The sequence below is a fragment of the Cupressus sempervirens genome, chromosome 11 (assembly GCF_028749045.1).
Source record: "Cupressus sempervirens isolate cs-2001-9-10 chromosome 11, ASM2874904v1, whole genome shotgun sequence".
NCBI classification, from domain to species: domain Eukaryota; kingdom Viridiplantae; phylum Streptophyta; class Pinopsida; order Cupressales; family Cupressaceae; genus Cupressus; species Cupressus sempervirens.
Window position 1 is genome coordinate 197685737 of NC_143128.1, and position 11514 is coordinate 197697250.

Below are 11514 nucleotides of genomic sequence, written 5' to 3' on the forward strand. Positions count from 1 at the left end.
CGATCTTTTTGGATAATACAAAAGTGTTTAAAAAATTTGGATTTCTAATCTGAACAGGTCGATCCCTATCCGGTCTTTTTAATTAAAATGCACTACGGATTTTTATTTGATCATAAATGAATCAAAATTTTAGAATTTCGAGTATAAAGAAAGAATAAGAAAATTTTCTTTTTATCATCATAATAGTTATATATATATATATAACTATTAGCCCTATAGACAGATATTATCTGTCGAGATAAAATGAGTTATGCTCATTGGGGAGAGATGGCCGAGTGGTTGATGGCTCTGGTCTTGAAAACCGGTATAGTTAAAAACTATCGAGGGTTCGAATCCCTCTCTCTCCTTTTGTTGATCGAAAAATTTAACCTAGCTTATGAAAAAAAAAAAAAAATCCTAGATAGAACTTAGTTCAGTACAAAAAAAATGCTCGCGAAGTTAAGGATTAGTTATTCTTTATATCAATCGAATATATTCAATCTTATACATACACGAGGAAGGTAATAAAAAAAAGAGAATCAAATGATTCTACAAATTTTTTTATCACTTAGGAGCCGTGCGAGAAGAAAGTCTCATGCGAGAATTCCTCTTTTCGACTCTAACTCCCCCACTCCAGTCGTTGCTTTTATTTCTGTTAATAAATGGACAATACAACAAATAAAAGAATTTGATTTATTTAAACAAAACAGGAATCATCTATTTATGTTTTTATTTTCTGAATATGATACTTTTTGGATATATTTATTCATATCCAGTCTTATTCTGATTCTGGCATTCTCAATTTCAAGAAGTTTGGCTCCAATAAATAAAGGGCCGGAGAAAGCCACTAGTTACGAATCAGGTATAGAACCAATGGGGGATACTTGGATCCAATTTAGAATTTGCTATTATATGTTTGCTTTAGTTTTCGTTGTTACAGATTGGATGTGATCCCAAACATGATAGTACTTTTACTCTTACAGGATTTTTGATACCTACAATTATAGATACTTTGCAGTCCAAAGATTATCATTATGAGGATATTTGGTCCGAAGATGTCCAAAGATGTAGCATTTTTATCATGCAAAATATAAGCTTTGGCTTCTTGTTGTTTTTCTCCCTCTGTCACCATGCTTGTGACTGATTTGGAGTTTCTATACCTGTTGTCATCCTTTGCATCAACCTATTAATATTTCAATGATTTATTCCTGTTGATGCAAGGCAGCTTCCTTGTTGCCTTAAACTGCTTGGGTTAGGGGTATGACCCCCAATTTGCCTCTAAGATATTCATAGGCATCCTTGGGCAATGGTTTGGTGAAGATATATGTAGTTTGTTCCTTTGTGTGAATGTATTCCAACTTCACTTGTTTTTCTTCTACCAATTCTCTGACATAATGATACTTGATTGTGATATGCTTGGTTTTTGCATGCATCACTGGATTTTTGGATATGTTTATAGCACTTGTATTATCACAATACAATATCACTGGTTTTGTTACTTCTTCTTTCATTCCATTCAATAGATGTGTGAGCCATACAATTTTTGTACACTTGACTGTAGCTGCCACATATTCTAGTTCTGCAATGGATTGGGATATACATGTTTGTTTCTTGCTAGTCCAGGTAACCAACCTTTTGCCTAGAAATAATGCACCTCCACTTGTGTTTTTTTTGTCATCAATGTTTCCTCCCCAGTCTGCATCTGTATATGCATTGAGTTCAAATTTTCCATTCTTTTTGTAGTATAGACCAAAATCATTAGTCCCTTTGAGATATCTCATTATTCTTTTTACTGCTATGAGATGATTTTCTTTAGGATTAGCAGAAAACCTAGCCACTATTCCAACTGCTAATGCTATGTCTGGTCTACTATGCACAACATATTGTAGTTTTCCAATCATGGATCTGTACATTGTTTGATTGACTTCAGTTGACTCATCATTTTTGGATAGCTTATTTCCTGTGGCCATTGGTGTGCTTACTGGTTTGGATTCCTCCAATCCAAATGTTTTAAGAATTTCTTTGATTTACTTTGATTGTGTAACAAATATTCCATGTTTAAGTTGGTGTACTTGCAATCCAACAAAAAATTTGATTTCTCCAAACATAGACATTTCAAATTCATGTTTCATTCTGTCAGCAAAGCCTTTGCAAAGTACTTCCTTACCACCAAATACTATGTCATCCACAAAAATTTTAGATACAATAATGTCTTTACCTTATTCAGCTTTGATGTACATGTTGTTATCATCAGTTCTTTCAAATCCAATTTGTACTAGATACTTGTGAAGTTTCTCATACCATGCTCTAAGTGCTTGTTTCAAACCATAGAGTGCTTTATGTAGCTTACACACCATATCCCTGTTGTTCTCATCAACAAATCTTTCTAGTTGTTCAATGTAGACTTCTTCTTCTAGTATACCATTTAAGAAGGCATATTTTACATCCATTTGATAGACTTTGAAATCTTTGTAGGCAGCATATGCAAGTAAAGTTCTTACTCCTTCCATTCTAGCAACAGGAGTGAATGTTTCTCCATAATCTATTCCTTCTTCTTGAGCATAACCCTTGCATACTAATCTGGCTTTATTTCTGGTAATCTCACCATTCTCATCTAGTTTGTTTCTGAATACCCATTTGGTGCCAATCACATTCTTGTCAGTTGGTCTGGGAACCAAACTCCAGGTTTTGTTTTTCCTTATTTGATTAATTTCTTCTTCCATAGCTTTATACCAGTCATCATCTTGTAATGCACCATATACTGTCTTGGGTTTAGATTTGCTAATTAGACATGATTCATGTCTTAGTCTATTCCTTGTCATTGGTCTTGCATCTTTGTCACCAATTATCTGTTCAGCAAGGTGATGTCTTTTTACATATTTGGATAATCTTGACTCTGTCCTTGTTTCCAAGTTTGATCTTTCGGATGCAGGATCACTATGCACTTCATTTTCAGGTTGTTCTTCATTATGTGTACTGTCTTCAGAATCAGATTGTGCATTTTCTTCATTTTGTAACTTGGCTTTTGAGTGCAACTCGGCATTCACTGGTTGTGAATCGGTTGAAACTGACACTTGTTGTTGATTTTTGATTTGATTGTTGTCATCCTCATCAGCACTCATTCCTTCATAAGAATATACAAAGGTTCTGTATTCTTCCATTTTCTTTGGTTCTTTAGCTTGGACTTCTGTGTGCTCATCAAAATTTACATTTGTACTTTCCACAATTTTGTTAGTGTTAACATTCAAACACTTATATGCCTTACTTCTAGTGGAGTAACCAAGAAATATACCTTCATCACTTTTTGCATCAAATTTTCCATTTCTAGTATCCTTCAAGATAAAACATTTGCAACCAAACACTTTGAAATGTTTTACATTGGGTGAGTAACCATACCATAATTCAAAAGGTGTTGTATTTGTACCTTTCTTGACTTGTACTCGGTTCAGTGTATGAACAGCTACACTTACAGCTTCTCTCCAGTATTTTAGAGCAACATTCTTTTCCATCATTAATGTTCTAGCATAGTCAATCACAAATATGTTTCTTCTCTCAGCAATTCCATTCTATGGGGGAGTTCTAGGGGCTGACGTTTGTCTTTTGATTCCATTGTCATTACAGAATATCTCGAATTCATTTGATGTAAATTCACCACCTCTATCTAATCTTAGGAATTTCAGGCTTTTTCCAGTTTCCTTTTCAACTCTGGCCACATACCATTTAAACATTTGAAAAGCATCAAATTTTTGTTTTAAGAACATAACAGTCATCATCCTGGAATAGTCATCAACAAATAGCATTATGTATTTACCTCCTCTATAGCTTTGTATTTCCATTGGGCCACATAAGTTAGTGTGAACTAACTCAAGTATCTCTTTAGATGTATAGTTCTTACTTTTGAAACTTGATTTTGTCATCTTTCCTAGCTGACATTGTTTGCACATGATATTATCAGGCTTTTTCAGTTTTGGTAGACCTCTAACTTTCTTCATTTTACTGATGTTGACTAGATTATCAAAATTGACATGACATAATCTTCTATGACATAACCATTCATCATCAAATTTTGCAAATAGACAAGAAGCATCATCCATATCAAGGTAAAACAAATTACTCTTTGTTTGATCTCCTTTTCCTATTAGTTTACCATTAGTATCATAGATTTTTGCAATTTTGTTTCCAAATTCCACTTTGCAACCTATATTGCCTAACTGTGAGACACTCAGTAAATTGTAGTTTAATCCTTCAACATAGTATGCATTATCACATGAAATTTTTTCTGTGAGCTTAATGGAACCTTTTCCTTTGATTTGACATGGAGCATCATTACCAAATCTAACACTATTTCCATCATACTGAGTAAAGTTGACAAACTTACTTTTGTCTCTTGTCATGTGATGTGAGCATCCACTATCTATGATCCATATGTCATTCTTGTTTATATGAGTCACCAGTGTTGTGGCTTCTTCTTCATCAGATTGGTCCTTCATGGCTACATAAACAACTTCATCATCATTGTCATCAGAATTTTTTTCAACAATATAACACTTCTTACCTTTTTCTTTGTAATCTCTTTTGTCATCATCTCTTCTGTTCTTGTATTTATTGCTTTCCTTGGAATCCTTTTTTTGTGGACATCTTGCAGCAATATGACCTACTTCATTGCAATTGAAACAAATGATAGGCATCTTACCTTTGAATTTTCCTTTTCCCCTGTGAAATTTTCTAGCGAGAAATGCTTCCAATTGTTCCACATCTTCCTCATCAGTGCTACTGTCACTAGATACATACTTCATTTTTCTTCCTTTCTTTGATTTTACCTGTTCGGCATCTTTCAGTGAGAACTTGGTTAGAGGTTGTAGTTTGAACTTGAGTACCTTTACCACCATAGTGGATCTTTGCACCCTACCTCTAGGATCATATGAAATTGTGTTGGGCATGGATTGGTCAGCTACTCATTAGGAAAATATAGATTATGATTGTAATTCAATACAATGTGTTGATGACACAAGTGAGCAAGTGGAACTTTTAGGGGTCCAGAGACCAATCTCACTTTGGATGATCTCAGCTAATCAGAAAAAGTGGAGTATGTGGAAGGGTTATTAGTTGCTCACTATTTCTATCAATGATCTTGAGGAATCTAAGAGCTGAATGGTGACACTTGATGATTACCCACTCCTTCATGAGTATGCAGATGTGTTTCCTGATGAAATACCTGGTATGCCACCATAGCATGACATTAACTTTTACATTGATCTTGTATCAAGAGCAGATCTAATTTTACGACTTCCTTACCGCATGACTGCTCAGGGTTTTAGTGAGCTCAGATTGTAGGTTGAGGAATTGTTGGCCAAGGGCCATATTCATCCTAGTGTATTCGCTAGTCATTTTTGTGAAGAAGAAAGATGGATCTTTGTTTTTATGCATTGACTACTAGCAGTTGAATAAGGTGAGAGTGAAGAGCCAATATCATTTGTCAAGGATAGATGACTTGTATGATTAGATGAAGGGAGCATGTGTGTTCTCAAAGGTTGGTCTTAAGTTGTGATACCATCAACTTTGTATCTAGGATGCTAACATTCATCAGACACCTTTTCATACACAATATGGGCATTATGAATTCATGGTTGTGCCTGTTAGTTTAACCAATGTGCCATCAATGTTCATGAGTTTGATGAATGGAGTATTTCTCACTTACCTCTATTAGTGTAACATTGTATTCTTGGATGACATATTAATCTATTTGCAAATTGTTGAGGAGCATGAGGTCCATTTATGCCAAGTATTGCAGTACTTGTGAGATCATTAGTTGTATGGAAACTTGGGTAAATGTGGATTCTTCCAGTCTCACATGAAGTATTTAGGGCATATCATCACTAGGGATGGTATTGTAGTAGATCCAAAGAAAATTTGAGCTATCATGGATTGGTCAATACCCACTAACGTTTTGAAGGTTCGTAGTTTCATGGGATTAGTATGTTATTACCAGCGCTTTGTGAAGGATTTCTCACGAGTGGTTCATCCCATCACTTCTCTTCAGTGGAAAGAGAAGTAGTATGTTTGGTCAAACTAGTGTGAGGCAACATTTAATGATCTTGAGGAGTGTTTGACTAGTGCACTAGTCCTTGCAATGGCTAATCTTGTAGGCAATTTTATGGTTTGTACAGATGCTTTGTTGGAAGGTGTGGGTATGGTGTTGATGCAGGATGGTCAAGTGATTGCATATGAGTCTAGAAAAATCAACAACCATAAGCTTAACTACCCCACTCGTGATTTGGAACTTACGGCCATAGTGCATTCTCTTTTTTGTTGGAGGCATTTCCTTTTGGGACATAGGTTTGATTTGAAAAGCAACTATAGGAGCTTGTATTATATTTTTACTCAGCCAAACCTAAATGCATGAATGCATCACTGGATGGAGTTCCTATGTGAATATGACTTTTATGTTCACTACATTAAAGGGAAGGAGAATGTCATCGTAGATGCCTTGTGTAGGGGGCAACATGAGATATTAGTCTTGTCATTGAAGTGGATTTGCAAAGATGTATCTTGGAGGCTTTGCCTAGTCACACTTGGTATCAAGAGGTTAGGGTGGAGATCAAGTCTAGATGTACCCTTGAGGGGAGTTTTTTAGGTTTCTTTCTTGAGTTTTATGGACTACTTTGACACTTGGGGCATATCTATGTAATTGTGTCAAATGATCTTCGTACCTTGGTGTTGTCAGAGGCACATCATATACCATTTTCTGCACATCTTGGCATTAAGAAGATGCATGTTGATCTTAAATAATTGCACTTTTGGGCAAGGATGAGGCATGATGTTGCTAATTTTGTTGCTAGATGTCTTGAGTGTTAGTGAGTGAAGGTAAAGCATTAGCATTCAGTAGGTCTTTTACAGCTGCATACCATTCCAAAGTGGAAATGGGATATGATATCTATTGATTTTATCATGATTTTTCCTATTTCATCTCATTGACATGATTTTATTATGGTGACAGTGGAAAGTTGTCCAAGTTAGCACATTTTTACCCATGAGAGCATCCTACATAGCTTCTTCTATAGTGCATGTTTTCTTAGAGGATATTGTTTATTTGCATGGGATCCCTTGTTAGATTATTTCAAATAGAGATCCAATGTTTACTTTAGCATTGGGGATGTGTCTCCAGCATGCTTTGGGCACATAGCTCAATTTTAGTTTGTCTTATCACCTAGAGACCGATGGTCAAATAGAGAGAGTGAACCAGGTTCTGAAAAACATGTTTCGTATGTATGTTATGGACAAGCAAGTGAAGTGGGAGGATTATTTATACCTTTTTGAGTTTGCAATAACAATGGGTATCATAGTTCTCTTGGCATGCCACCTTTTTAGGCCTTATACGGTAGACTATGGCATACCCCTTTGAGTTGGGATCAATTGGTGGACCGAGTACTTCTAGGTCTAGAGATGCTTTAGGATATGGAGCAATAGGTTATTCATATTAGAGAGAATTTGGTTACTACTCAAGATAGGTAGAAGAAGTATGAAGATTCCCATAGGTTGGATCATCACTTTTCTATTGGTGACAGGGTATTTTTTAGAGTGTGTCTGAGGAAGAGCCCCATTTGTTATGACAAAGCCTCCAAGTTAGCTTCATGTTTTGTCAGACCATTTAAGATCCTCAAGAGGATCAGTCATATTTCCTATTGATTAGCATTGCCACTTAGCCTATCTCTCATCCATGATGTTTTCCATGTTTTTGTTTTTTAGACAGTATATTCTCGATGTGACTCATCTTCTTGATTGGGATGCTTTACAGGTGGAGGACGGGCAACTTTCTTTGGAGCCCATTTATATCCTTCATCATTGAAGGTTGACCTTGAGAGGTTGATACATAGAGCAGGTAAGGGTCCAGTAGGACCCAAGCAATGAGATCTCTGCTACTTGGGAAGATGCTACATGATTGAGAGGATTGTATCCCTATCTTTTTGTTAGCTTCTAAGAGTAATAATGTGTCTAGTGGGGGAGGATGTAGTGCCTCTTGTGTTTGCAATATGTACCTTGTTATATTTTGATCTGAGAGATACTTGTTACTCTTGTTATTTTTATATTCGAGATGACCTAAGGGTCAAATGTTATACTTTGATTTCAGTGTCATATATGTTACACTACTATGTTGTTTAGTTTATCATATCTGCATGATGATGCCATTTTGAGATGATAGCAAGTTTTGCGATGATATTTGATTATCTGGTATTTGGAAATATCTTTGATTATGTTATGTGATGGTTTTAATGTTATTGTTATTTACTTCATTCTTGCTTCATCATGCTTTATGTGAATGTGAGTGATGTAAATGGATTATTTCAATATAATTGAATAAATGGTTGAATTAGGTGATTTAATGCATTTATTGCTTCGGCTATGTTATTATATGCAATTGCACTTGATCATGTATTTTAGTGTGAAGGATTTATATCCCTGGCAGTGGCACATGGAGTTACTAATTTAGCTGTTCATATTTTACCAATATTGTCCCTATATGGTCGACATATCCTTATTTTAATTATTTAATTGAACCTTTTATTGATTATTAAATCCAAACTCATTTGCATTATATGACTAGACCTATGGACATGTCTATGCATTTAGAGGTTCACATTGTTGCGAAGGTTTTTTAGAAAATTCTATGATTTTAGGTTTTTGGACTTTATTTTAATTGATTTTTTATTTCTGGTAGCTTTGTGATAGATGAATTCCTATTACTAGGAATAGCCTATTTTGGTTTGGGTCGATTCAGAGTTTAACAAATATAATTGGTTATTTACCCTAATCGATTATTCACTTGAAAAGAAAATAAGTATTGAAAGAGGAAATTAATTCCTCACTTCTCACTTTTGGAAATTGAGAATTTGAGAGCTTTTTCCAAAATCCTCTTCTAGAGGATTATGTTTCTATTCATTGTAAGAGTTGCGAGCATGGGATCTTTTTGAGGTCAGTCTTATTGGACCAAGCTCGGGGAGACCTTGTGGTGTTGTGATTTCTAATAGCTTCTATAGATTATTTATTTTATTGTGATGTTTCATGTTTTAGCCCCTGTAATTGTCAGATAGGGCTCTCTCATTTTTATGTTTCAGCTCTAAAGCTGGTAGTTGTTTTTTATGAGGCTGAGAACTAGTGTTCCCCTTCATTTCTATTTGTTGGTTCTGCCTAGATGGTTGGGTATGAATGTTTTCCCTATTTTTAGGATAAGGGTTTGGGCTTTCACACCATTATGTTGGTCATTTTTGCATAGGGTGTTCGAACCTAAATTTTATTAGATTTTTGTGGCTTTTGTGCCCTAAAACTAAATGAGATTTAACTTTGAAGTTTTCTAGTTTTGGGATTTTTACCTCATTTTGTGTGCCACCCTATTTTCTCATGTTTTCTTGGCATGATGTTGGTCATGGACCTAGATCATCCATTGGGATGCCAGTTAGATCATTATTACATTTTTATATTGCTTTGGGATGCATGTCACATCCATTATTTCAAGTTGTTATTCAATTGAGTGTTTTATTACTTGTGTTCTCATCCATCCCTTATGTTTTGACATTCATGACAGTGGTGTTCCCACTCATGAGTACATGTGTGTGCATTTATCGAGTGATTTATGAGGCCCGAACTCTTGGTGGTAATGTAGTTGAGTTATATCTTTGGGGTTGGGTTGGGAATATGCATGCCTATGGGCGCTCATCATTGGATGAGTATGGGTAGGGTAAGGTAGCTTTATGGAGGGGCTTTTATTGCATCCCTAGTGACCATGCTCAGGTTGATAGATAGAAGGCTTAATCAAGTGATAACTAAATAAAATATTGGGTGGTAATAAACTTAAGATAATAAAATGTGTGAGCACCTGATTATGTTTGAGGACATAGTATGTGACCCTTCCATTAGGAAGTTGATTCCACACCATGCTAGCTTGGGCTACTTGATGCCATCTTATTTCCCCTCCAAGAGAGTCCCTACATAGTAACCCATTAAGTGTATGACCAAGACCATTTGTACTTTCATTGTCTCATGATCTTGGTTTCAGTCATCTTACTATCTAGCATGAGTGTTAGTCATGGATGTTTTTTTTATATGTGATTGTGGTTGGATCATTATCTCCATTAGCACAACAAGAGTGGACCTACAGGTTTCATGCAATTGGGAGACATAGCTACCATCACCACTACTAGGAACTGATGTATAGAAATGGTCTATTATTCTAGCATGACCATTTCTTGATGTTTTCACTTGATACTTCAAGTTCTAGAGTATGCTTTCTTGTGACTTATGCTTTCATTGTAATGCTTGGATATCATGTTTAGATGATGTTAGTTTATTTATCAAATTCTCTTACTATGATGTTTAGCATATGATTAGATGATGTGAGCTGCTTAGTTTGAGTATCTATTTCTTATTGCATTATCATGTTAGATTTATTGTTCTTATGATATTATTATGCTTTAGTAGTGATGTCCTCATAAGACAACTACAACTATCTAGTTGGTAGTTTGGGATGTTATGCACAGGGGATGGATAGGGCCATCGAGGTCTCATGATGCTATTTTTGAGTGGTTCTTTGCATTTCCTCATGTGGCTTATTGCACTTCCTCATGTGAACCTCAGTACCAATGTAGTGCATTTTGGCTATTAGTCATGGCATTTCCTGGCATGGGATGGTGTTTCTGTGTATGGCTTGGTGTACTTTCTTGCATGAAGAGGTACTTCCTCATGCAAGACCATCATTTGTATTTTCTCTCATGCAAAAAATAGGGTGCATCTTCATTATTTTTTGGATAATGCAATTTGGACCTTTGAGTACCCTTTAGGAATACTAGTGTTTCCTTGCTTCGACAAATCAGAGATTTTGTGCTTTGTTGTCATCTTTGGTCTTCATCGTTAGTTTGAGTGTGTTAGTTTTGTACTGGCATTTGGAGATTCATTGGTTGCCAAGATTGGTGGTTAAGTCTTCCATTTCAATCTTTTAGATCCTTGTATGTTATATGTCATGTGTATCCATACTTGTTTTAAAAAAAACAATCTTGGCTTTTATTAATCCTTGTTGCAAGGATCTCCAGGTAGGGTGTTACAGTTGGAATCTCCTAATAGAGATTAAAATTCTTCTAACAAGGACTCATATGTACTTAATGTTGTAATAGACTCTTAATAAGGTTCATCCTCTAATAAGGAATATTGATATTAGTACATCATTTTGTGGGTATCATCCCCACTGGTGTTTTTCCTTTGATCAAAGGTTTCCCTAGTTAAGATATCTAGTGTTATTGTGTATGAGTATCTTGTTGTAGTATCAGTTAAAATTACTCATATGGTTAAGATTGTTTAAGATTGATAATTGTGTTGTTGATTAGATAATTGATTCACACCCCCCCCCCCCCCCCCTCTCAATTATATCAATGGACTATATATTCTAATAATTGGTATTTGAGCATCAGGTCCTTGAAGGATAAGCTTAATAGCTTTGGGAGATCAATGGCGAATATATTTAGAAAGGATAGTCCTAGATTTGATGGG

At 35.4% G+C, this 11514-nt stretch overlaps 1 non-coding gene across 1 annotated transcript; it reads left to right on the plus strand.

The window, feature by feature from the left end:
• Positions 1–261: 261 nt before the first annotated feature.
• Positions 262–347, plus strand: TRNAS-UGA (transfer RNA serine (anticodon UGA)). Its single transcript has one exon. It is a non-coding gene; the product is annotated as a tRNA-Ser (tRNA).
• The last annotated feature ends 11167 nt before the right edge of the window (positions 348–11514 follow it).